Here is a 24,514-nt window from a genome sequence, read left to right on the forward strand (position 1 = left end):
TGAATACTCTCTTTTTTATTTCTTAATTTGGTTTTCTTCTCTCTTTTTAAAAAATCAAATTAAGTTGGCATTTACCTATTTAAAAAAGTTTTTTTTTTTAAAGCAACCCACACAAAGATTTATCTAATCTATTCAAGTTTTTTTCCTTAGTCTTTTTAATCTTTTCTTAATTTTCATAATTTCTGCTTTAGTGTTTGGTTGAGGTTGAAGTTGATTATGTTTTCTTTGTTGCTGAAAACATTTAAGAGATATACTTTTCCTTTCAGTAATACTCTACATATATTTCATAAGTTTTGTTTTGTTGTCATTTACTTCAGGGTAAATGTCTATTATTTATTCACTTCTTTTGCATTATTTAGTATCCAGTGAATTTTTTATTCTTTCTCCAAAGACCCTATAATTTTTATTACATTGTAGTCATTAAAGGATATATTTATCATTTACTGCCTACATTTGTGAAGATTTTTATCCCTCAATACATAACCAATTTTTGTAAAGATCCCATACACACCTGAGAAATATGTGAACCTTCTGTTCTTCCTATTAAGTAATTGCCAAAGATCTATTATGTCTATTCTTTTCTGGTTCTATTTAAGTCCTTAATTTTTTTTCTTTGTTTTTGTTTTTGTTTTGTTTTTAGATTTTCAAGTTTGAAAAGGGTGTTTGAGGTCCCCCATTATTATAGCTTTACTGTCCATGTCTTCCTCCAAAGACATATACATATATTATTGATAATTATTCATTATCTATCATTAAGCATTAAGTGGTTTTCCTGCTTATCTCTTTTAAAATCATATGTATTTCTCTGTATCCTTATCTGAAATCATCATTGCTGCCTTTGCTTTCTTGTGTTGACTTGAAGCATAATAGATTCTACTCCAGCCTACTATTGCTATATGAATCTTTGTTTCATTTTTTTCTTCCTCTAATCTTCTTGTTGGATTCTTATTTATTAATCCATTCTGTACTCCAATTCTGTTTTGTGTATGAGCACCTTTCATTTATGTTCACAGTTATGCTCCTTAGTTGTGTCCTCTTCTAATTTTCTATTTTTCCCTTTCTCTACCTCTTTTACAAAGAAAATGATGAAAGAAAAGGTTGCATAACACTAATGCCTCTCTTCTTTTTCCCTTGCCCAATATTGACCCCAGAGTTTTGCTTTTTTCCCCTTTGCTTTTAATATCACCTTCACAATATCTTCATATCAATATAAAAATACATTTTGTTTTGCTTATAATTACATCCTCACCTATCTTGTCCTCCCTCAGAAACCCCCCTTTCCTTCTTCTTGTCCCCATCCATTTCCCTGTTTAATGTATTTCTATACCAGTAAGTAAGTCAATTAGCATTATGTCATAAGCACTTACAAGTGCCTATTGTGTGCCAGGCACTGTGTCAAGAACTGGGTATATAACAAAAAAGCAAAAGAAAGTCCTTGTTCCCCCCACCCCCACTTCTATCTCCTCCCTCTCTCTCTCTCTCTCTCTCTCTCTTTCTCTCTCTCTCTTTAACCTTTCTTCCTTTCTTTATCTTATTTTGATGAAAGTGAGGTTCATAGAATACCTATTCTCCCCCCCCCTTCAATTTTGCATAATCTTTGTCACATACATCCTTATTAAAAGAGATATTTCCTTCTCTTCTTCCTTTCCTCCCTTGGATAGTCTCCAATTCTTCCCATTTCTTTCTTCTCCCAAGACCATCAAAACATTACCAAACAATCTCCAGCTTATCATATTAAGTTTTTTCCCATGACTCTTAAAAAGATCAGTGTTGTTTCTTTCCTCTCTTAGTATATAAACAATTCATCCATATATAGTCCTTTCTAGTTGATCAAATCTATGTGCCTATGTTTCTACTTTTCTTCTGATATTCCAAGTCAAAAAGAATGCTTTTTTGACTATTCTTTTATAATAAATATAAAAACAATATTATTTCTTGAAAAGTCTATTTTCATGCTCTAGGATTATACAAAATTTGCCAGGTCATTCAAGCATTGTAAGTCTTCATCTTTTGCTTTTTGGAATATCATATTCTAAATTCCCTATTCATTGATAGATGCCAGTTTTTTTGTGTAATCCTGATTGTGGCTTTTTGGTGCTTGAACTGTTTTCTTTTGTTGTTGCCTTTTTACAAATTTTTTTATTCTGAGCTTAAGGAATAAAACAAGCATTTACATAACAAAGTCTAAGAGGAAAAAAAATCATATGTGAAATTTCAAATACATTATGTTCCTTTTTAATATGTAATAAAATTATGGTGTAATTTTTAAAATAATTTTTCCTTGACTTAGAAATTATGGATTTTGGCTCTGGAATTCATGAAAGTTTTCATTTGATGATTTCTTTTAGAATGTGACCAATGGAATTTTTCTAATTTTCTAATTTCTAATTCTAATTTACCCTCTGATTCTAAAAGATCTATGCAATATGCACTTATCATTTCTTAGAATATATTGTCTAAGCTTTCGTTCTCTTATTTTCCAGCAGTCTAATGATTTTTACATTATCTCTCTGTTTTCTAGATCAGACACCTTCACATTCTTCTGCTTTTTCAATCTTTAAATTTATTTTTAACGTTTCTAATTATCTCATAGAATCACTTTCTGTTTGGTTCATTCTAATTTTCAGGAGGTTCAGTCCTTGGGTAAGGTTTACCATTTTCCCCTGTAGTGTTCTCTTCTTTTCTAAAATATGATCATTCTCTGGGAGCAGGTTTCTTGGGGGGCTTCTGGGAGCACCCTTAGTTTCAGTTCAAAGTAATAATCACCTCAAATGCAGCCAGCTGTTAAAAGCGCAAATCCTTTATTGTCTCTTCCAAAATAGCCCAGTTAGCTTTCCTTGCTTCCGAGAGCTCTTGTTGCTAGTTACCTCTGCCAGCTTCAGCCTCCAGCTCTCTCTGAATCTCCAGTTCTACTGACTCCTGACTGAGGCTCATCCTTTTATGCTCTTTTAGAGGTGTGAACTCAAAGTTTGACTCCTCCTCCGAGAGTGGGATTGTGGGAGCTGTGACTTGTCAATCTCATACTGAATCCTGACTTGTGAATCTCGAATGCTAATGTGTGAACTAATACGTGAACTCTTAAAGGTGTGAAAGGTGTGAAATCTAAACTAGAGAACTGCTAAGCACCATGCTAAATTAGATAAGTGACTTAACACTTTGTAGGGATTCTAACATTCCCCCACCATTTCTTTTAAAATATTTATTCCCTAAGTATTTTTTCATTTCTTCCAGGTTCTCTTATATTCCATGTGTCAGACTTTTTTTTTTTCCTTTGAGAATCTATTTGGATATATTTTGGAATTACTCTCTTTTTCTAGACTAACCCTATTGGGCTTCTCTCAGTCTAAGATATTTTTTCATCCTGTTTGGCATTTTCTTGTCCTCTATCCTCATTTTCTAGACTAGAAGCTTGAACCTGAATCAAACTATGCTTTTCTATGGTTGGATTTTGTGGGTCCTGCCTGATTCAGAGTTCAGCAACTGACATTAGGCCCTGCTATCTGTTCTTATTCCTATAGTGGTTTAGGAATAGGCTGCTGGATGATGGACCAAGATGCCTAAATGCTATTGTGGCCCTGTTCATTTTAGGATTGGAGCTCCTGCTAGCCATTACTCTGTCTTTTGCTATAGCTGGAACTTCATTGGTTTCTCATCTTGTTCTGTCTCATACTCTGGCTAAGGTACTCTAGGGTCACCCCATTATTCACCTTGCTCTGATTCTGTCTCCTGTCACCTAGCTACTTGTATCCTTTGTCGTCTACATCCTGTAGCTTACATCTGTATCCCATTTCTGAGAATTCCAGCAGCCTATGCAAACAGATGTCAATTAGTTGACAGACATCTATTAGGAGCAAACTATGTACCAGGTACCATGTTAAACACTTAGGATACAAGAAAGCAAAACATATGGCTTTTGCCCCCAAAGGGTGTACAGTCTTCTGGGGTAGATAACATGCAGATAATTAGGTACAAACAAGATATACGGTTTAGCTTAGGTGACTAAGTGTCATCTGAGAAGGAAGACATTGACGGGGATTGATGGGAGGTGGAGACCAGGAAAAAGCCACAGGCAGAAGTTGAGATTTGAGCCATGTCTTTTTTTCCCCCTTAGGCAACTGGGGTTAAGTGACTTCCCAGGGTCACACAGCTAGGAAGTGTTAAGTGTCTGAAGTCAAATTTGAACTCAAGTTCTCCTGACTTCAGGGCTGGTACACTATGCACTGTGCCACCTAGCTGTCCCTTGAGCCAAGTCTTAAAGGAACCTAGGAAGGCCAGGAGGCAGAGGTGAGGAGGGAGAGCATTCCCAGTGAGAGGCAAAGCTGGTAAAAAGGTCTGGATTCAGGTAAGAGAGTTTCATGTAAGAGCAGCAAGTTCAGGGTCACTGAATCATAAAGTATGCAGAAGAGAGTCAAGTATGAGAAGAATAAAAAAATAATTATCTAACATTTACACAGCACTGCTATGTGCAGGAACTGTGTCAAGCATTTTAGTTACCTCATTTGTTCCCCATAATAACCCTGGGATGTAGGTGCTCCTATTATTTCTCATTTATAGATGAGGAAATTGAGTTAAACAAAAGTGGCTTTTTCAGAATCATACAGCTATTATGTATCTGAGTCTGAATTTGAATTCAGGTCTTTCTGATTTATATCTTGACTATCCAGGTTATGAAGGGCTTTAAAATCAAACAAGACTTTGTATTTGTTCCTGGAGGTAATAGGGAGCCAATACAGTTTATGGTGGGTGATATGGTCAGGGCTGTATTTTAGGAAAATTACTTTGGCTATTGCAATGAGTGGGACAGTGATTACATTTGGGAGGTATGATAGAATTTCCTTGCAACAATGAGGACACAGTTGAGATTACATAAGAAATTTGTAGTGGAACCAATCAATATTTTGTTCAGATGGTGGAAGTAATTAAAATGTAGGGTTTGGTAGACATTATTAGGATAAGGGGGCAAGTGACTAGAGCATAGAGGATAGTGTTGTTTGATGAACTGGTTGACCAAAAAGTCAAGAAATAGGAAAAAGGAGAGTATAGCCAGTGTACAAATGACAATATGGAAGAAAACCGAGGGATGGAAGAATTGGAAGTCATTATGATGATGAAGACAGGAAGAAGGAATAATAAAAAAAAATTAAGAATCAGTGGAATTTCCAAGTTCATGAATGTAGAAGTGAAAAAATCTATGGGTGATGGCAAGGATATGACTATCTGAGTAGAGGTGAGATAGGATAGAAAAGTTGAAGGGAATTAAGTAGTTTGAAGAACTAGAAAGTTAAAATATTTGAGGGGATATTAATGTTTGTTGAAGTTCCTTAATACATGGAGGAAGGATTAGGAGATTTAAGAAGTTTGAGTTTAGTTTCATCATTGCTCTTTCCAGTGCATTGTTAGAGCTTTACTAGGAATATTTGGGGGAGATTTGTGCTTTTCTAGGTCCTACATACATCATATCTACTCATAAGTCCCCCTTTTCCACCTCCATATATATGCTTTTTAAAAGGCTCATAACCACAGCAGAAAATGTACTTTTGGCAGGCCACTATAGTGACAGTCTTCCCATCTGCAGAGAAAGGTACCTGAAAGCCACTGTACCTGCTAGTCTGATAGACCTGAAAAAACACTGAGACTAGAGGGGAACACTTCTGTAAAGTAATAGAGAGTTGAATCATAGAGTCCTAACATTTATTTGTGAGACCTAAATTGATGTGCCTTTTAATTGGTGATTTTATCATTTATCCTGTTAGAATTTTCTTCCTTATTACCATAGAGTAAGGTATCATTTAAATGTTATCCTCATTAGCATAGAAGTACAATGAAAAAAAAAATCTCCTATACAGAGGAAACTCTTGTCAAAATTGGTTTTAATTAGGAAATTAATTGACATAAGTTTAGTTTTTTTGAGTGAAAGTTAGGTACCACTTAAAGCAGGAAATTTGAAGCCCTTCAATAAGAAATCTCATTGACTTTTTTCATTTTGAACTAGAAAGAAATAGTGTATATTTTATAAAATGTAATTGATCCTGCAGGTTCTTTTGAGAAAAAAATACCTCTTCATTTTGAGTCCCCATTATCAGTCTACAGAACCATGGTACACAGCTGTCCAATGTACTTGCTGATATTTGGAACTAGAAGCTGAATTATAGTGTTAAAGACCATGCCTAAGCGAAGGGGTAGGTCAATTCTCCAAGAGCCTCCACAGCACTTGAAGGAGTTGGAAAGCAGCCTTTACTGACACAGGTGTTGCTTGTGGATTGGAAATGGAATAAATTGGAGGCAGAGGGAAGAGGAGAGAGGTCAGAGAATGCAACTGCCTCTCAGTCTCTTTGTATCCTCCTCCTCCTCCTCCTCCTCCTCCTCCTCCTCCTCCTCCTCCTCTTGCCGTAGGTGGCTCCTGTATCACAACAATATAGTTCCTCCATCTTTATGCTTTTTTTGTTATTATTTTCTGTTATTTTTCATTTTTCCTTATTCCACTTAATGGTAGATATGATTTATGTCAACAAAATTTTAAAAAGTAACAACCCTGTTGCTTTTTACAATACCTATATGTTTTTATATGCATATATAATCACCGAGTTTCTCTAAGGTTTGGAACTATCCTTCTCTTCCCTCTTCATCTCACAAAAATGAAAACTGAGAAAGAGATCCTTTGCTTATTGCAAGGTTTTGTTTCTTATAGGCCTGGACTATTCCTACCATTTCTCCTTGCCTCTTTCCCTCTCCAATCTACAAAACAGTGTGAAACGTTTATTGAGAAAAGAGTACTACATTAGGATATATTAAAATATTAAATGAGATGGAGCAGTATTCTTGGATCCGATGGAACCATAGAAAATTGGCTCCTATGAATCATTCCATCATTCCCTTCATTTCTTTCTCCTTTAAAATGAATATAAAACCACTTTGTTCCTCTGATGATGAATATGTTGTTTAAAAAGTGCTAGTTTAAATTTATCATTGATTATGAGGTACCTATCATTACATATACTTATTCTGATTTTCTCTTGACTCCTAGAGAACAAGAGAAAAGATGTTTTGTCATTTCCTCTTCAAGATTCTATCAAGACATTTGTAATCTACATGTAACCAATGGTTACAATAATGAAATCTCGGTTTTGTCAAGTTTTTTTTTCAGTTTTCAAAGTCTTTTCTCCTTAGTAATTTTATGAATTATGTAACAGATGTTATTATCTCCTTTCTTCAGACTAGTAAACTGAGGTTTACAAAGATGAAGTGGTTTCTCCAAGTTCATACAGTACTCCTCTGTGCATATTTAAGGGATATTCAAAGAGTTGAGGAGGAGAGATTTAGGAATCCTGGAAGAATCCTAGATGGTGTCTAATATTCCCTTCATATAATGTAATTTTTACATTCTTTTAAAATATTTTTAGGTCCAAATTCTCTTCTTTCCTTTGAAGGTAATGAAATCATCTAAAATATATTTCCATATTAGTCATGTTGCCAAAAAAGTGAAAAGATGTACACTTCATCTGTTCTCAGAATTCATCAGTTTTCTCTCTGGAGGGACTCATCATGAGTCCTTTGGAATTCTCACAAATCATTGTATTGATCAAAGTTGCTAAATCTGTGTATCATTACAATATTTTGTCATTGTGTATAATATTCTCCTCTTTTTGCTCACTTCACTTTGTATCAGTTCATGTAAGACTTCCCAGGTTTTTCAAAAACAATCCACTTAGTTGTTTCTTAGAGTACAAAAATATTCTATAACAATCATATACCACAATCTGTTCAGCCATTTCTTAATCTATAGGCATCCCTTCAATTTCCAATTCTTTGTCACCACAAAAAGAATTTACATATGGATTTTTTCTTCTTTCCTTGATCTCTTTGGAATACAGACTTAGTAGCAGTATTCCTGCATCAGGATATGCATAGCTGTATAGCCCTTTGGGTATAGTGGCAAAATGTACTCCAGATAGTTGGACTAATTCACAATTCCATCCCTGCTAGCATTTGTCATTTTCCTTTTCTGTTAGGTTAGCCAGTTTAAAAGATATCTCAGAATTGTTTTAATTTTCATTGCTCTTAATTATTAGTGATTCAAAGCATTTTTATATAATTCTTGATAGTGTTTATTTCTTCTAAAAATGGCCTGGCTATATTCTTTGACCATTTATCAGTCACACAATCAATTTCTTCTGTGGGTATGGAGAGGATTTTTCATCATAAGTCCTTTAGAGTAGTCATAGATCATTGCACTGATGAGAATAGCAGTCATTTATAGCTGATCATCCCAGAATATTACACCTTGTGTAGAGTAAATTTCACTTTGCTTAAATTCATGGAGGGCTTTCCAGGTATTTTTCTGAGAGCATCCTACTCATCATTTCCCATAGACAATAATATTCCATGACAATCACATACCACAGTTTAATCAGCCATTCTCCAGCTGATGGGCATTTCCTCAATTTCCATTTTTTTCCCCTGAGAAAACAGCTGCTACAGCTATTTTTCTACATGTAGGTTCTTTTTCTTTTTTTTTTTTTTTGTTGTTAAATCTCTTTTGGTATTTATGCCCAGCAGTGGTATTTTTAGGTCAAAGAATGTGCATGAATTCATAGCAATTTGAACATAGATCATATCTTTTGATCATTTGTCAATTGGGGCATAGATTTTATTTATAAAAATTTTCTTTTCCCTCTATGTTTGTGAAATAAGATTTTATTAGAGATTTGTTTCAAAATTCTTCTTAAAATTACTATTGTTAACTGTATTTCCCTCATTTATACTATTTTCTCTCTCCTTTTACCCTGTCTGCCTTCAAAAGTGTTTTGCTGAAATTGATAATTTTGATTGTATTAAATTAAAAAGTTGTTTGATGAACAAAATCAGTGTAGCCAAGATTAGAAAGAAAGCAGAAAACTGCGGGGGGTGGGGGGGAGGAGGGAGGGAGGGATTTTTACATACAAGGACTCTGATAAAGGCCTCATTTCTTTTCTTTTTTTGCTGAGGCCATTTAGGGTTAAATGATTTGTCCAGGGTCACATAGCTAGGAAGTGTTAAGTATCTGAGACCAGATTTGAACTCAGGTCTTCCTGACTTCAGGGCTGGTGCTCTATCCTCTGTGCCACCTAGTTGCGCCCCTCATTTCTGAAATATATGGAGAACTGACACAAATTTATTATAATATAAACAATTCCCCAATTGATAAATGGTCAAAGGATATGAACAATTTTCAGAAAATGAAATTAAAGCCATTTCTAGCCACATAAAGAAATGGTCTAAATTACTATTGATTAAAGAAATGCAAATTGATACAATTCTGAGGTTTCACTTCACATCTCTCAGGTTGACTAAGATGAGAGGAAAAGATAGTGATAAATGTTGGAGGGGATGTGGGAAAACTGAGATATTAATACATTGTTGGCAGAATATTGTTGGTGTGAACTGATCCAACCATAGGATAGTTTACCTCTCAGACCTGTGGAAGAGGAAGGAATTTATGACCAAAGAAGAACTAGAGATCATTATAAATTACAAAATAGAAAATTTTGATTATATCAAATTGAAAAGTTTTTTGTACAAACAAAACTAATGCAGACAAGATTAGAAGGGAAACAATAAACTGGGAAAACATTTTTATAGTCAAAGGTTCTGATAAAGGCCTCATTTCCAAAATATATAGAGAATTGACTCTAATTTATAAGAAATCAAGCCATTCTCCAAATGATAAATGGTCAAAGGATATGAACAGACAATTCTCAGACGAAGAAATTGAAACTATTTCTAGCCATATGTAAATATGCTCCAAGTCATTATTAATCAGAGAAATGCAAATGAAGAATACTCTGAGATACCACTACACACCTGTTAGATTGGCTAGAATGACAGGGAAGGGTAAGCCAGAATGTTGAAGGGGATGTGGGAAAACAGGGACACTAATACATTGTTGGTGGAACTGTGAATACATCCAGCCATTCTGGAGAACAATTTGGAACTATGCTCAAAAAGTTATCAAATTGTGCACACCCTTTGATCCAGCAATGTTTCTACTGGGCTTATATCTGAAAGAGATACTAAAGAAGGGAAAGGGACCTGTATGTGCCAAAATGTTTGTGGCAGCCTGTTTGTAGTGGCTAGAAACTGGAAAATGAATGGATGCCCATCAATTGAAGAATGGTTAGGTAAATTGTGGTATGTGAATGTTATGGAATATTATTGTTCTGTAAGAAATGACCAGCAGGATGAATATAGAGGCTTGGAGAGACTGACATGAACTGATGCTAAGTGAAATGAGCAGAACCAGGAGATCATTATACAATTCAACAACGATACTGTATGAAGATGTAATCTGATGGAAGTGGATTTCTTTGACAAAGAGACCTAATTCAGTTTCAATTGATCAAGGATGGACAGAAGCAACTACACCCAAAGAAAGAACATTGGGAAATGAATGTAAACTGTTTGCATTATTGTTTTTCTTCCCGGGTTATTTTTACCTTCTGAATCCAATTCTTCCTGTGCAACAAGAGAACTGTTTGGTTCTGCACACATATATTGTATCTAGGATATATGGTGACATATTTAACATATGTAGGACTGCTTGCCATCTAGAGGAGGGGGTGAAGGGAGGGAGGGGAAAAGTCGGAATAGAAGTGAGTGCAAGGGATAATGTTGTAAAAAAAATTACCCAGGCATGGGTTCTGTCAATTAAAAGTTATTTAAAAAAAAGAATTACACATATTTAGATTATATTGGATTGCTTACTGTCTAGGCCGCAGGGGTCCTCAAACTTTTTAAATAGGGGGCCAGTTCACTGTTCCTCAAACTGTTGGAGGGCAGACTACAGTAAAAACAAAACCCTTGTTTTGTGGGCCTTTAAATAAAGAAACTTCATAGCCCTGGGTGAGGGGGATAATTGTCCTCAGCTGCCGCATCTGTCCTTCAAACTGCTATAATGAAAAAATTCTAATTTACAAGTACCATTCTTCCACATAGGAAAGAAAATAGATAAATCTTTTTAAGTTCCTTATAATATCACTTTCCTGATTATTTCCTTATGCTACTCCTGAGTCCTTTATTTGAAAATCAAATTTTCCATTCAGCTCTAGTCATTTTATTATGAATGCTTGAAAATCCTTTATTTCACTGAATGTCCAACTTCCCCTGACGGATTATACTCAATTTTTCTGGGTAGGTGATTCTTGGTTGTATTTTGGTTCCATTGCTTTTCAGAATATATTCCAAATCCTTTAATCCTTTAATGTAGAAGCTGTTAAACCTTGTCTTTATCCTTATTAGAATTATTTCTTTCTGGACGCTTGCATTATTTTCTCCTTAACTTGGGAGTTCCAGAATTTGGCTACAATATTCTTGGGAGTTTTCATTTTGGGATCTCTTTCAGGAGGTAATAGGTGGATTCTTTCCATTTCTATTTTACGCTCTGGTTCTAGAATATCAAAACAGTTTGATAATTTCTTGAAAGATGATGTCCAGGATCTTTTTAAATTATGACTTTGAGATAGAGCAATAATTTTTAAATTATCTCTCCTGTCTCTATTTTCTAGGTCATTTGTTTTTTCAATGAGCTATTTCACATTTTTTCTATTTTTTTTTAGTTTTTTTTTTTTGTTTTTTGTTTTTATTGTTATCTTGATTTCTCAAAAAAGTCATTAGCTTCCATTTGCTCAATTTAATTTTTAAGGGATTATTTTCCTCAGTGAACTTTTGTTCAATTTGACCAATTTTGCTTTTTAAGGCATTCTTCTCCTCATTAGCTTTTTGTATTTCCTTTTGTACCACTTAATTCTTTTCCTAATTTTTCCTCTATTTCTCTTACTTGGTTTTCAAAATCCCTCTTGCGCTCTTCCATGGCCTGAGGTCAATTTTTACTTTTCTTGGAGGCTTTGGATATAGGAGCTTTGACTTTGTTATCTTCTGAGTCTGTGTTTTGATCTTCCTTGTCACCATAGTAACTTTCTAAGGTCAGAAACTTTTTTTGTTATTTGCTCATTTTCCTAACCTATTAACTTGACTTTTAACAGTTTGTGAGAGAAAGGCTCTGTTTCCAGAGTGGAGGATGCATTGTCCCAAGCTTCAGGAGTTAGGTGAGGCTGTTTTCAGAGGCCACAAACCATCTTTTCTTCCCTGGAGCTGTTAGAAGTGATCCCTGTTTCACTGTAGCTATAAGATCTAGAGTGCTTATGCAATAGAGTCCTTTGTTGGTGGCAAGACTGAGACTGAGGCTGAGGCTGGGGATAAACTAGAGCAGTCTGCACTGGGATTGCCACTGGATTCCAATCTTCTTACACACCTTTTCTCTTGACCTTCCAAGACTTTGTTGATATTTCTGGTCTCAAAGGTCTGGAAACAGCTAGCACTGCTGCTGATTCAGAGGTCCCTAGATACATTCTGATGTTATAGGGCTGTGTACAAGGTTAAGGCCGGGTGGAGGCTGGCATAGCCTGTACCAGTACTATACACTGGACTCCCACCCTGGTGTCACAGACCTTTTCTACTGAGCTCTTAAATTGCCTTCATCTGGAAAATGTTCTACCTGGTCTTTCTGGTTGTTCTGATGCTTTAAAATTTGTTTAAGTCATTATTTAAAAGAATTTGGAGTGGTTTGGGGGAGAGGTGGGGGAGTTCCTGCCTTTACTCTTCCAACTGGTAATGCCTCCTTTCTGTCTTTCCTCCAGAGTCTGCTTTGCTTCCTGCCACTGTTTCCCTTAATGTGCTCTTTTTATCACCTGTCACCTCTGACTTTCTTTTATCCCTTTTCCTTCTGCTTCCCTATTGAGTAAACTGGATTTGCATACTAAACTGAATGTGCTGCTAAATCTTGTGTGATCTTGACTGTGGCTCCACAGTATTTGAACTGAATTTTTTTTTCTGGCTGTTTGCCATATTCTTTTCCCCCTTGATCTGATAGCTCTAGAATTTAACTATAAGATTACTGTGAATTTTCATTTTGAAATCTCCTTCAGTAGATAATTTCTTCTTTTATGTTCTGCTTCTAAGGTATTCGGGCAGTTACTCTTTATGATTTCTTAAACTATAATGTCTGAATTTTTTTTGATCATGCTTTTTATGTAATCTAATAATTCTTAAATTATCTTTCCCTAATGTATTTTCCATGTTTGTTGTTTTTAGGTGAAATATTTCACATATTTTCCATTTTTTTCATTCTTTTGATTTTGTTTCATTGTTTCTTGGTATCTCATGAGGTCATTAGCCTCAACTTGAGCAATTCCATTTTTAAAGAAATTTTCTTCAGTAAGCTTTTGTACCTCTCATTCCACTTAGCCAATTCTGATTTTTAAGTAGTTATTTTCTTTAGAATTTTTGTACCTCTTTTTTCTAGCAGTTAATTCTCTTTTCATAATTACCCTTCATTGCTCTTCTTTCTTTCTCCAGTTTTTCCTCTGTTTCTCTTATTTCATTTTAAAAATCATTTTATGGCTTAATTTTTTCAGTATTATATAAAGTTTGTTATTATCTCTGTGAAGATAGAATTTTGAACTAAATTAAAAAAATATTAAAGTTGTTTCTTATAATAACTTGAAAAATAATAAAATATTATTTAAAAATTTTAAAAATATTTGGAGGATTTTGAGAATATGGCAGAATAGGTCAGTAAGTTTCAAGCTCTCCAGATTTCCCCCACAAAGAGAGCAAATTTGTACCTCAAGATGAACATAGACTGGTAAAAAATCAAGAAAACCTGTAGTATATCAGGAGTCCTCCTGAGACAACTGGAACAGATTCAAAGAAAGACCCCAGCTGGAGATTATCCCAAACACCTCTGAGATAACTCCTCAGAAACACCAAATGGGGAACCTGGGGGCTATCTGGGTTTGACTCAAGCCTCAGCAAATACCACAGTGACTTTAATCTCCTGAACTTTGTGAGAAGTTGGGGTCTGAGTCCCAGAAAACAGAGAGAACCTCAGCTGATTGGGAACTCCAGGTCCAGATGTGTTGCTGCAGACACCCAGCCCTAGGCAAGAAGGATTCAGCAAACTGAAAGTGCAGAGGCTGGGAGAAGAGCTTGTAGTTTTGAAAGTCTCACATAAGGAATGGGTTAAATAGGCAACACTACATATGTACCACGAAGGGTATAATATCCTCCAAAATCTATAAAGATATGAGAGGAGGGATGGGCAGAGAGGAAGCAAAGGGTGGGAAAAGAAGACAATGGAGGGAACCATGGATAAGAAGAGGTTAAGTAATAGCAAGATTAGTTTTGGAGAAGAATTAAAGCAAAGAGTTAGCAGGGATAGGAAAAATGTGTGTGTGTGTGTGTGTGTGTGTGTGTGTGCGTGCACACGCACATGTGCTCTGGTTCATGTGTGCATCCATATATATATATATATACATAAATATATCCTTGCTTAACTATAGTCTGCTTGAGGGAGGTGGGGGGATGAAAAGGTAAAAAAAAGAATACAAAAGGTGTACAGCAGAGAATAAAAGAATTAATCTACAAGGAAGTAAAGAAAAGATGGACACTTACAAATATAATTTCTTCCATTTTTGACATGTCCTTTCTTGAACTGGTAATTGTTATGTATTTAGAATCCTCCCTGAAGTTCTTTTGGGCATGACAATGTTCTGTTCTATTCTGTTTTGTTTTGTATTACTTTTCTGTTTTTCACTTTTTCTTATTCTGTTTTCTAATAAAATAAAAATTTTAAATATAGAAATAAAAAATAAAATCATTTTTAGCTCTTCAAGGAATTCTTGTTGAGTTTACGTACATTCTGAATTTTTCCTTTAAGGCTTTGCTTGTACAAGTTTTCTTGTCATCGTTTTCTGCTGAATTTATGTCTTGAGCTTCCCTGTCACCATGGTGACTTAAATGTTAGGTTTGTTGTTTTTTTTTTTTTAATGTTGTTTGATTATTGTCCATCCTATTTCTTGACTTATACTAGCATTAGACTGCTCACCTTTGGGTGGAAAGGAGGAGTGCTCATTGTTTCTAAACATCATACTTTTTCATGTTTCTACTATTTTCACATCTAGATCTTGAGAACTTTAAATAGTTGATGTTTCCAAAATGGTATGATCTGGAACAGGAATGATCAGTGCTTTCTTTTCTTATTTCTCTCTTTAAGAGACTTTGCTTCCTCAAAACCACAATTTCTTTCCTCCTTGTAATTACAATCCAGAATTAGGGTCCCTGCTTTCTCGTGAGCATAAGTGTTTCCCTCCATCTTGTAACTGCTGCTGGGACCTGGGCAATGGGCAGTGGAGTTACCAAATAACAGCATTCCTGTACCAAGTGCAAGCACTGAGGTCTCCTGGAACCTTTCTGCCCATTTTTCCAATCTCCTTCTAATTCAATCTTGGGGTGGAGGGTGGGGTTGTCACCATACTGTAGTCTAGGATAACTCCACAGTATGCCATAGACCTTTCTTTCTGACATTCTAAGTTGTTCTGAGATGAAAAAAATATTTCAGCTTCACCTTTTTTTGGTCTTACTGTTCAGATTACTTTTATGTCTTATTTTAAATTGTGTAGAGGGGAATATTAGAAGAGTTTGGCTAGAATATTCTCTCTACTCCATCTTTATGGGTCATGGGTCCATCTATATAATTTTTGGAAGGAAATTAGAGGATAGGGAAGACACAAATTATCTTGATGTATTAAGTTGGGAAGGGAATCCTTTTGAAGATTCACAGCAATTTACATTGATTCCTCATTTGAATAACTGAATTAATCCTCTCTGTCGCTTAGGGAGAGATATAGTGAGACATTTACTTTACAGTCATTCTTTTATAGGAGTGCAGCTTGGTCATGGAATCATGGAAGACTCGATGGTAACAATTTTTTCAGAGTTTAGTTAGAATTAAAAACAGAAACTTTTGAGGAAATTCAATCATTCCCCAACACTCTCCTTTGAAAACTTAAAAAGTTAAAGCATATAATGTAGTAACCATTTTTAGCTATAATGAGTCTTGGTCTTGTGTAGACTTCTAATATTTTCTGTTATCTAAAATTCTGTAAAAAAGTACATCTATTTTATTCCTACAAAGCTTCTGGACTAGAAGTATAAGAAGGTCTGTTATTTCTCTTGGTAACTTATTTCTACTAAATCTATTATTAAACTCTTCTCTATATGCAAGCTAAGGAATTTAAACCTGTTTGTGACTTTTCTATTTCTAGTAGAGATCACTTTTAACTTTTTGTGATTCTTGAAGCTTACTGTAGAGTTCTTTGGGGTTTCCAATCACTACTAGTAGGATTGAGAGGGAATTGGTAGAGGGTATTGTAGTCAAAGTAGACCAAGTAGTCAACTATTTTCAGAAAAATTTCTGTTCTGCATTTCAAGCCAAAATCTGAATACAAACTTATTGCTGTTTTTAAAACTAGGAATCTAGAAATGGCAAATATTGTAGTTCTTTTGGCTTATCTTTAAAATAGCTGAAGTGGGGGGTGGGAGGAAAGGAGGAGATATGGGAAGATGCTAAAATAGTGCCCAAATCTAAAACGAATACTAAACTCCTCTCTAATTGGAATAGAATATAGATTACATGTATATATTAAATTTATCTTCTGTCTGTTGGAATAATATTTAAAATTTTAAAAACATCATTAAAACTAGAAAGAATATTACACAAAATAATTCTAGAAAATAATCCTTTCAGTATCTCTAATCCATTTAAAACAGTGTTGAAAAATAATTTCCTTAATGGAAACTCTTTCTTCCTTTTCTTTACACTCACCAGATGTTCAGGTTATATGATAACAATCATTCAAGATGTTGCATATAACTGGGATTCTTTTTACTTCCTCAAAATACCTTATAGAGGGGAATAAGGTTATTGGCTTTTCCTTCTTTACTATCACTTTTGACAAGAGGCTTGTGTGAATTATTCAAGGCCGATAAATTTACTCTGGGCAATTCTGTCAAAATAGGCACCTCTTTAGTGATTATTGGGTGACAATTCATCTCAAGATAAGAGATCGCAGTATACATTTATATCTTTCATGAGCATAAAATGCTAAATCAAAGTCCTACACTGAAGAAATGAAGGCACAACAAATTGATGTGTTCTTTTAAAAAGTAATTTCAGTTAGATCTGTACTGAATTAAGTAGTTAAGAATAAAGGTACCTGATTTGGGGACATGGTTGTGAAGTCCAGAGGAAGTCAGGAATAACACTGGGAGAAGACCCCACAGAAGATAGACTCTTCCAAGGTGAGTAGGACCCAAGAACTGAAAAAAGGTCTAGGGTGAGGCAGTGTAAAAGGGGCCATGTTTCTGAGGTGAAGAGGATGTTGGCAATAGGAATGAGAAGGCAATGTTTGTGGAAGCAGGTGTTATTCAGCTCCTCAAAAAAAGAGAGCTTTCCTGCTCTTGCTTCTAGTGCCTACATAAGATGTCCATTTTCACCCATGCTCAAATTCTTTTTTATGAAGCTGATTGATTTCCTTTTGTAAGAATAAAGTGGCTGCCTTTGTATTATTTGCACTTAATCAAAGAGAGCTTCATGGAGGAAGCGGATTTAAACAAGCTTTTGAAGAAGAGGATTGACTGCTTATCACATGTCTCTTGGAGGACTATTTCCGATGTGAAAAGAAGTTTTAAAATTGGATCAGCTAGACTTTTTGACATGATAATTATTTCAACAGTAGGCAGACTTCCCAGTGTCTACATACCTATTTCAATGAAGGTCAGAAATTCAGACTAGATCTTTTAATGATTTAGAAATAAAGAGAGAAATTATGTTAAATGGATTCCTCCAACCCTGAATTGCACACAAATTCAGGTAGAAGTGCATGGGTAATTGGAAAGGGGGTGTTTCCAGCAAGGACAGTGGCAGCATGATCATAGAAATCCTCAGAGGAAATTGGAAGTCCTGAGGAATAGCAGCTGAGATACTATCTGCCTGTATAGCTCTACTGTAGAGCTTCTGCAGCCCCAACCCAGGATATCTCCAGCAAACAAACTATCTGGAGATACCATAGAGATCCTGAGAGGATTAGAAAAAGTAGCACATATAGTTTTCAAAATACTGGCTTTAAAAAATTTAAGAATACAAAAATTTTTAATTATTCTTAATAAAAATAGGTAGAAAAAAGACTTTGAAAGACTTAAGAACTCTGATCAATATAATGATCAATCATGTCATCTGTCTTCTGACAGATAATGGGCATTATATACAGAGACATTTATTTTTGGATTTGGAAAATGTGTAGATGGAATTTCTCTCCTTTTAAAACAGGTTCAAAGATACAATCCTCTAGTTGTATTTCATCACCCCTACTGGCTCCCACCTACTCTTTTCAGTTTTCTTATACCTTATTTTCTTCTCAGTACCATACTCTCCAATGATTCTGGCTTTGTGACTCTTTCTCAAACTATATTATCCCATCTCTTGATTCCATGAATTTTTACTGCTTTTTGCCTATACTTGGAATTTTCTTGCTCTTCTCTCTACCTCCTGACTTCTCTGGATTCCATCAAATCTCAGCTAAAAATCTTATCTTCTACAAGAAGGCTTTCCTGTCTCTCTTAATGTAGGCACCTTTCCTCTGTTGGTAATCTCTATTTCATATGGTCTATATTTTGTCTGTATATAGTTGTTTGTAATTTGTCTCCTTCATTTGATTGTGAACTTTTTGAAAACAGAAATGGATATTACCTTTCTTTCTATCCTTAGCACTTAATACAGGACCTGCACATGTTAGATATTTAATAAATACTTTTCAAGTTGACTAGAAAAAAAGTTATTTTAATTTTTACTTATGCTTTTTGATTTAGCTTTATACCAGGAGTGCTGTCAAATACTTGTACAATTAAAATGAGACAGCCTGGAGCAGTATAAAGACCGCTAGATCAGTCTTGCAATTTAATTTCAGTCCTGGGGGTGCCACTTATTATTTGATTGACTTTGGGAAGTCATTAACTTCTCTGGGTCTTAGTATCTATAAATTGAAGAATTTGGAATGTATGATTTTATAGATTCTCTCCAATCCTAAATCTATAATTCTGAGATACTACTTTTTATAAAATTTGGACTATTTTACATTTTCCAATGGTAATGTAATATTATTTCCCTTTTAAAAATGTTTTTCTATAGTGTGGTATAACAATAGAATGTTGAGTTTAGAATCAGAACACCTGATTTTCATATCTGCTACTCAGTACCTATGTAACCTTGGACAAAGCAGTTCTTTTTTCTTGGGCTACAGTTTAATTATCTGTAAAATAAGGAGATTAGGTTTGAGAATTTCTAAGGGCTTTTGCCCTTCCAGTTTAATATACATTTGCCCTTGTTATTTAAACATGCAGTACTTTATATACATATCTAGAAAATGCTTGGAAAATTCTAGAATTGTACTAGGACTGTTTCGGCATGAACTTATAGGATCTTTTTTGTTGTAACATAGTCATACAAATTCACAAAAGACTTTAAAGCAACTTTAAGTACTCATATAGCCAATGAAAGCATGATTAAAATAAAATTTTCCAAAAGTGGATTTTGTTATTTTTCTTGATTTGGAATTAGGGAAGGAGAGAGAATTTGGAGGGAAGGAGTTAGCAATATAGATTTTTTTTAAAAAGGCCACTAATATTCCTAAATATACAGAAGGTAGAAAGAAGTTCAATAGGAAGCACAGAGAAGTTTGAATCTAATATGTAAAACTTATATACTTTTTTTTTAAAGTACATTGAATAAAATGAGAATTCATTCTTTCATATATAATCTTTTTGTGTTCATTATGCTTATGGAAATATTTTTTGAATTGGGTAAAGAGGGTAAAGAATAGCTGACTAGAGCAAATTGGAGAGAATGGAAAGGGAACAAAGAAAGCTGAAACATTGTCTGGAAGGAACTGATGTACTTACTATCTAGAAGCTAAAGATGAAGATTGAAAGCTTCCTGTTGAAGTTAACTGTTCAAGTCATCTGCCCTTATGTCGGTTTATGGCAGCTTATTGACTATTGGACTTGAACTCTGAATTACTTTTTTGTGAATCTATGCCAAGGCATTCATCCACACAACAAATAGTTGAATAGTTTTTATACTGAAAGTGTAGTCCACTGACCTCTAGGAGCTTACTATATTGTTAGGGAAATGAGAAATAGGAACAACAGTTACAATACAAGATAATATAATAAACATTTGTTAAGTGCCTATTATATGCCTGGAGCTGTGTTAAGTGTTGGAAGATACAAATTAGAAAAAGGAAGATCAACAGTAAGGAATTTACTATTTAATGGGTAAAGAGCACACAAAAAGAGACTAAAACAATAAGGGCTAGGGGGATCATTGGAGGAGAGATTAGAGGCCAAAAAATATTCAGAAAGTTCTTACAAGCCCTTGAGGAGTTCAAGTCATTAGACAAAATAAACCATTTAGCAGAATTCTTAAAGAATTTGCAAATATGATTGCTGGGCATAAGTGATCTTGCAAAGATTTTGGAGAACTAAAGAAATCTTACAGTGGGATTGGAAAAGGGTAAATCTGTGATTTGCCGAGGCAATTAGGGTGAAGTGCCTTGCCCAGGATCATACAGTTAGGAGGTGTTAAGTGTCTGAGACCACATTTGAACTCAAGTCCTCCCGATTTCAGGGCTAGTGCTCTGTCCACTGCGCCACCTAGTTGCCCCTCAATTTTTTTTTTTTTTTTTTTTTTTTTTTTAAGGGAAGACGGTAGAACTATCCATGGTAGCCTAAAGCAGTGTTTCTCAAGTTTTTGCTCTCAGGATCCCTTTATACTTTTAAAATTATTGAGCACCTCAAAGATCTTTTGATTTTGTGGGTTATATTTATAGATATTTATGATTTTAGAAGTTAAAAGTGATAAAAATTTTAAAATAATGCATTAAACAATAATAAACCAATTCTATGTCCACAAAACCTTTCTGAATGAAAAATAACCATTTTCAAAAAAACATAGTGAGAAGAATGATATTGTTTTATATTTTTGCAAATGCAATTGTAAATTGCTTTTGCAGTGTCAGTGAAAATATCAAAATAATTGTTCCAAGATCAACCATGAGATTCAAAAAAGTTATTCAAAACTTTGAATATTCAAACATAACTCATGCTTGTTGCCAAGCATTCACACAAAGGAAGACTTTCTTCAGTGATTAGTTGGCACTGATATTGGGTAAATATAAATAAAACAGCAAGTCCTGTCACATCTATAGATTTGTCTACTTATAAGGCAAAGATACAATTCTGCAGACAAGATAGAACTTGTCTTGATGTTTGTGGCTAAATCTTTAATTTGCAGATCATGTGTCCTCAAGACACATGGGAGAAGATGAAAATTAAAAAGGCAAATAATATTTTAATATCATAATAAAATTGTTAATCTTGTAGGCCTACAGGAGTCTTTGAGTCACATTTTGAGAACTGCAGCACTAAAGGATCTGACTTCTAATCATGTGAAATTTCTCAATATATTTATATTTATTACATATCAATATATCCATATATCAATACATTTATATATATATATATATATATATATTATATGTCTAACTATATATAAAGGATCCTTAATGAGACATCTAGGAATGGGAAAAATGATCATGGATGACCAAAATGACTTCATCAAGAATAGTTCATGCAAAACAGACAATTTTTCATTAATAATAACATCCAAGAAATCTGATTCAATGTAGTTTAAGATTTCAATGTCCAGGAGAAGAGTTAACATAGTATAATGAATAGTGAGATGATCTAGTGCACAAGAAAGTCCGAGTCTGGCAGGTCCAGCTGAGTGATCCCTGGGATATAAGATGTATTCAGGAAAGACTGGCGTCTCTGGTGTGCTCGCCCTTTTCAGGGGTGCTTTCTATCTTTGGTATCCACCTGCTTCATCCAACTCTACCCTGCCACTTCAAGGAGCTATAGGATAAGTAACAGCCACACCCCAGTAAATTATTTCAATGGACAGGCTAAACCAGGTCATTTGTCACTGAGAGCTCTCAGACCTTTCAGTGAGTTAAGAGAATGGCTACCTCGAGCATGGGAAGACTTCCTCTGGTGGAATGGCTGGATGAGATCAATTGGGTTCCAGTGCCATGAAGGCAGTTGAAGCAGGTATGGTGGTCACACATTGAAAACACAAGGCTATCTACGGGGACATCACAGTTGTCTTGACTTTGTCTTGCTTTTACTGGACTCTGGTGACTCTGTAAGAGAGAGTGAAACCAGTGACTATAACTAATTCTGCCTAATGTAATCCAATTTATGCACAAATCAAAAGATATCACCCATACTGTTTTACTTTTTTTAAAACCTTCCTCAAAGCCCGATCTTTTTCTACAAGTTATCACCAGATAAGTGATGAAGTAGCAGGTATAGAGATACTAAGACCTTTAGTCACAACCCTGCAGACAGGTTCCATACAGTCATTCTCACACTGGAAACAACAATGGGCATCAGCAATCCCTTGGGTTTGTGAGCACTCTTTTAAAAATTGTACTGCTTACCTCCTGGTATCAAAAACGAGCTAGAAAAGGTGCCATAAACTTGTCTGCTTCACTTGACCCTGGCCTGATTGCCACAGCAGGCAGAGATCCCACCTTGTGGACAAAACAGAAAAACACATACAAAAAGTTTTGCAAAAACGATTCTGATGATTCTACTCATCATTGGTACATGCACACACTTATAGACAACACAAAATCTGTAAAGCCATTAAGTCTTGTTGTGAGAGAAGTTAACAAATAGCAGTTCTGAGTGAAACAAGGCTGGCAAATGAAACCCAGTTTACTGAATCTGGAGCTGGATATGCAATTTTCTGGAGTGGCCACAATGAAAGGGAACTCTGTGAGGGTGGCATAAGTTTTGCAATCAAAGCTAATCTAGTCAACATGCTTGTAGACCTTCCAAAAGAAATGAGATGCATGACAATGTAATTGCCATTTGCAAGAAAGTGCCATGCTAGCATTGTTGGTGCATATACTACCACCATAACAAACCATGATGAGGCTAAAGAAAATTTTTGTGAAGATCTTTAGACCCTCATCAGTTAATTAAATGTCTTCAGTTATCTAAATGCAGTAAGAGGATGCACCCTTGCAGAAAAGTCATCATTTAATATACTATGTCATTGTAAAGAGAAGAAATAGACAGGATGTAAGAGTAACAAAGGCAATGTGTAGTACAAAATGCTGGACATGGGCATATCTTCTGCAAGTTAGTTATTTGCTTTCAACAAAAGTGGCAGCCCCAAGGAGAGACAACTATCAGAAAACTTAGTACCAACAGATTAGAACACTTCTCTGAGTGGAAATAATTTATTTTTAACTTGTAGAAAAAGCTGAGCTAAGATATAGCAACAATGGAGCAGAAAAAAGTGCTCAGCTTTTAGAGGTTTGATGCATAGTACTGAATTTTCTCATTTGGACAAGAACACTTGCAAATACCACTATTGGTTTGATGAAAATGCTAGGGAAATTCAGAAGCTTCTAAATGGAAAAACAAGAACTTCATTTGTTTTACCAGCAAAATACTTCACCTGTCTTTAAGAAGGCAACATTTAACTCCATCAAAAGTAAAATTCAAGTGAATCTTAGAGAGACGCCAGATTCTTGGCTGAGCAAGAAGGTAGATGAAATTCAGTTTTTTGCTGATAGAAACAATCTAAATTGCTTTCGTGTTGCCCTGAAGGTTATTTATGGGCAAAATACCCACAGTGCCTCTCGCTACTTGGTACTGATGGAGCCACATTGATTAGTATAAGGGCATGATTCTAGAGAGATGGGCTGAACATTTCCATAGTATTCTCAAAAGACCATCATCAATCAATGCTGGAGCCACTGACCATATATCTGAGGTAGTAATCAACACCTCTCTAGCCAAACTTCCAATTGAAGAAGTAGTTTTAAATGCCATTTGGCTCCTTTTCTATGACAAGGCACCTGGTGTTGATCTTATTTCTAGGACTTATAAGCTAGATTTTATTTCTAGGATTTATAATAAGCTCATAAACTGAGGACTGGTCAATGTGATGTTTGCTGTCTGACATTTCCAGGAGAAATGCCATGAGCAGAATAGAGATCCATATACAATATTTGTTGATCTGACCAAGGCCTTTGATTCTGTCAATCATGAGGACTCATGGAAAACTATATCAATATTTTATTGCCAAGAAATTTACCAGTATTTTACATGAATTTCATGACATCATGCTTTCCTGTTTCTGGATAATGGATGATGCTCTCAAACTTTGTACTTTACCAGTGTTATGTTAATTAAGGAAAGGTTCGGATTCGCTCCTATAAATGACACTTTTTAATCAATTAAAGTGAAATTAAAATTTAATTATACAATACATGGAATAGATTGCCTATAATAACAACCAATACAGTAAATAATACACAAAAGACAAAGAATAAGGAGAACTACGATTAAAATAGAAGAGAGAGACACAGAATACATCACTGATCTAAAGGAGCACTGGAAAGTGGCTGGGGGCCCCATTGCAGCCTTCAAACTTGATCGGGAAAAGTCTTATCCCAGGCAGAATAATGTCATTATCTCTGTGGGTGAAGCCCAATGATGATTAAAA

The 24,514-nt window shown here is 35.0% G+C and overlaps 1 protein-coding gene across 1 annotated transcript in view; it reads left to right on the top strand.

Moving 5' to 3' along the window:
• ZCWPW2 (zinc finger CW-type and PWWP domain containing 2) overlaps nucleotides 1-24,514 on the top strand; it is a 140,063-nt gene that overhangs the window by 97,961 nt on the left and 17,588 nt on the right. The window lies entirely within an intron of this gene.

This window comes from Sarcophilus harrisii, chromosome 5 (genome assembly GCF_902635505.1).
Source record: "Sarcophilus harrisii chromosome 5, mSarHar1.11, whole genome shotgun sequence".
Taxonomy (NCBI): domain Eukaryota; kingdom Metazoa; phylum Chordata; class Mammalia; order Dasyuromorphia; family Dasyuridae; genus Sarcophilus; species Sarcophilus harrisii.